At 38.3% G+C, this 3602-nt stretch overlaps 1 protein-coding gene across 3 annotated transcripts in view; it reads left to right on the top strand.

The window, feature by feature from the left end:
* The window catches only part of STARD13 (StAR related lipid transfer domain containing 13), a 591561-nt gene that overhangs the window by 211018 nt on the left and 376941 nt on the right, over positions 1–3602 (top strand). The window contains exon 1 of one of the 3 annotated variants that reach the window (XM_019524483.1): positions 2589–2593. The exons of the other annotated variants lie outside the window; for them this stretch is intronic. The gene's annotated coding sequence lies outside the window, so the exon portion shown is untranslated. Of the gene's footprint in view, positions 1–2588; positions 2594–3602 lie in introns of those variants that run through there. 3 annotated transcript variants of the gene reach the window in all.

Raw genomic sequence — 3602 nt, 5'->3', positions numbered from 1 at the left:
TCGACCCCAGTCTTTCTCCCCCTCCCCCCAGCCCCCTTGAGGGAGAGGCAACACTTCCAGCTCCCAGGGAAGCAAATATGAAAGCCACAGTTTTTAACTTGGTGCCAAAAATGGGCTCCAAGTTTAAAACTGTGGCTTTCACTTCCCTGCTGACAAGGATCCTGGAGCCACGGCCCAAAATTAGTAGGGGCCACTGGGTTTGTGCCCAGCTTCCCCTTCATTAATCTGCCTATGAATGCTACTGCACAGTAGCCTAATAATACTGCACCGCATACTAGCACTGCTGGTGCTGTGATGCGCTACTACACATTATTATTTGGCTACTGTGCGGTCAGCATCTCATGTAGACATGCCCAGTGAGTCTGACATTCTGGTCCTTGCTTCAGGCACTGTTTCTGAATTTTACCTAATTCAAAATACAGAAATAAGCCTGTAAGCAAGAAATAGAACTAGGACTTCTGGCACTTCTAGATGAATATTATATTCACAGGGTTATACAGATACATGCTTCTCTTTCACTCTGTCTCTAGTCCTGTGAATCTTGAATCATTTTTTGCAAAGTGGCCTCACTTTAATAAAAGAGATGGCAGGTGTGCCTCCATGCAGCCCAGCCTGCAGCCTGGTGTTTAGTACCTGAGAGATAGGAGATGTAGGTTTGACCCTGGAGGACTAAAGAATTAATTTAATGCAGGTTTCCCACTTCTTGAATGAGTGCTTTAACCACTTGAGTATTGCATAAAAAAGAGCACTAATATCTCTTCCTCAGGTGACAGACTTTTAAAAGAAAAGAGTGCATCTAGTTCACAGTCTCATTATGCACAATTACATCTTATTAAAGGTGTCTACTGCTGGTCTGATGATTTCGTTTTGTATGGATATCCTAGCTTGCTCCTTTTGAACTGGCTTTATGTATGTATAGCTTTAAATTAAGGCCTGGCAGATTATTTAATCAATAATATAATTTACAAGCATGAGTGCCAGTCTGTGTTTTCCAGGACCTTCTCCAAGCACAGTTAAAACTGCTGCCCTTCCATAACTGTTAATCACCAAGAAAAGTAATCCAAATATATCAAATGTGATTTGCAGACAGTGTGATGCTTTAGGACTGTACAGCTATTTTTTTCCCATAGAATGTAAGCCCATAGAATATAAAACCTGTTTTATTAACATTAGATGTCAAGTGAGCCTGTCAAAATGCCAGGTTTTATTAGATAACAATGATATTTTTGAGCCCCTATCTCTGCTGAATGAATTTCCTGGCTTTTTATTAAATGTCCAGAAGAGTCATGTTCATGCTATACAGATATGCTAATCATTTTTCTTCTTCTTCCTTTGAGGGTGTGATTTACTTAGAGTTAATGATTGGAGTTTGACAGGTACTTTTGAATACCATTGACAGATTTGAGCATATTTTAAATGTTTATTTTGGGGTTTCAAATGACTAAGAACTAATGTAATTTGATGGGGAAGAGGGAAGTAAAAGTCTTGGGCAGAAAACTCATTTTTATTTTTGTGAAAGTGACAGATGATATTAAAGGACTGTCTGGCATTGCAGAATCATTGTAATGTTAAGGATTAAAATGATCCTGAGGCCATTAGATTCACCATTTCATATTCATTTTCATTGTTAGAAAAAGCTTTTATGTGACAATAAACTTATTTGGGTTATTATTAAATTATCTAATCTAGTTGTACAATGGGTTTCAAACACATTATTTGTACATACCAAAGATCATGTGTATATTTGGGGAAACCCAATCATTGGATGAGATTCATCGATGGGTCCATAGTTTTGGTGTTTTCTCATTACCATCATTTCTGCTTTATTCGGTTTACTTATTTGCATACTTACACATATGGAATCCCTTTCAGGTCTATCTTTAGGATTTTGAAGTACTCCTTAGGAGTCCACCTCCACAATCTTCTCCCTTCTTTCCCTTACTCCCCTATTTTCTCTATTCATCTTAATCTTCTCTTTTTCCTGTGTCCTAAGTATTCTTCTCTACAGAATGAGTCTTGGATATGTTTGGTGGTTTCAACAGGAATGCTTACATACTAATCACGTAATTAACATTATGTATGCATGTAAGGAACTTACCTTGTTCAACTAAGACCTTTCTTTCTCCTTGCCCAGCACTGGCTCCAAAAGGTATAGTAATCAGAAATTTACTCAGAGTGATCTAGTAGAAAGAATACTGATTAAGACTATCCGCAGCCTATTATGTAACAGAGATGAATGCCCTCAGACAGTAGACCCCACACAGAAGGAGTTACCAAATTGTGGGCTGTATTGTGGGCAAGAAAGAACAGACACAAACATCTAGCTCAGACAAGTAGAGTTAGAGAAAGGCCTATTCAGGTTCCTTGTCAGGAGAAACTATTTCTCTCTAGGATGAGATGATCAGGAACTCCACTGGCTTAATTTTTGGTTGCCAAAGTGAACTCGAATATAAATGTATCAATTTTATGAACCACACTTGATCACTGTAGGTGATCAGAAAACAAAGATTATCCCCTCACATAGGTAAATTAGGTGTGACACATGTACAAGAGCTACACATGAGAGAACTGCATCACTCTCTCATAAACTGATGTCTTCTGCATACTAACTAATAAGCTCAAGAAAATATACATTTTTATCACTGCATTTTAGTTGTCTTTGGATTCTATTTGATACTTCCCCTTGCAAAATGACTACAGCTGGACTTGTTAGCAAATGATTTCTTTATTATTCAGAGCAGCAGGTGCTGCAATAGCCTTTTAGCTAGATTTGTATTTTCCCAGTACATGATTTCTGTTTATTTGATTGGATGCTGCCAGGCTGCTTGAATGGGATGGGAGTCTTCCAATAAGCGTATCTTGTTATACAATCAGTTCTATCGCGCATTACCATTATCATTTCCATAAATCACTTTTAATCTATCATATTTCTGTTGCTATTTGGGTTTGTTCCAGCTACAATTTGCATCTATTTTGTCTATTGTCCTAAAAGGACTTTGGAAGTTATTGTAGCCTGGGGCTGATTGCACAGTAACAACTGTGTCCCTGTGGCTAGGCTGGAACACATTACAACTAAGTATGAGGCCAGGACTGAGTTATTATTTACATAACATTAAAAATACTTAATCCTGGGCTTTTGTATTCTGACTAATTTAAAAGCACAAACTGAATAACAAAAATCAGGCACCTATACAGGAATAAATATGCTGATAAACAACTTCAGTCTTCTCTGAAGACTCCAGTCCTATGTTTTCTTAACTTTCTCAAAAAGACTGAAAAAATAGACCATATTGTAAAGATTAAAGATGGAGGGATTTTTGATTAAAGGGAGGCAGTAGTTACAAAGTTTGTGGTCTCGATATGGAGAATATCCCCCCAAGAAGTGCCCTCCTTTCTAAACCATAGGGTCTCTGGCTGAGCAGTTCTCAACCAGGATGCTATAGCAGTGCCTTAAGATCCTTTTAATTGTGGCCCAAGGTGCCCTGCAATGTTAGCACTGTTAGATGTGCAAACATTATTCACAAGATACACCCAGAATTTACAAATAGGAATCCATAGTGTTCAAAACGGACTCAAGGGGAACGCCTCCAGACCTCAGGTTG

This window comes from Gavialis gangeticus, unplaced genomic scaffold (genome assembly GCF_001723915.1).
Source record: "Gavialis gangeticus isolate Ggan-Ray unplaced genomic scaffold, GavGan_comp1, whole genome shotgun sequence".
Lineage (NCBI taxonomy): Eukaryota > Metazoa > Chordata > Crocodylia > Gavialidae > Gavialis > Gavialis gangeticus.
Note: the sequence above shows the minus strand (reverse complement) of the source record. Positions and strands in the feature narration are given on the sequence as shown.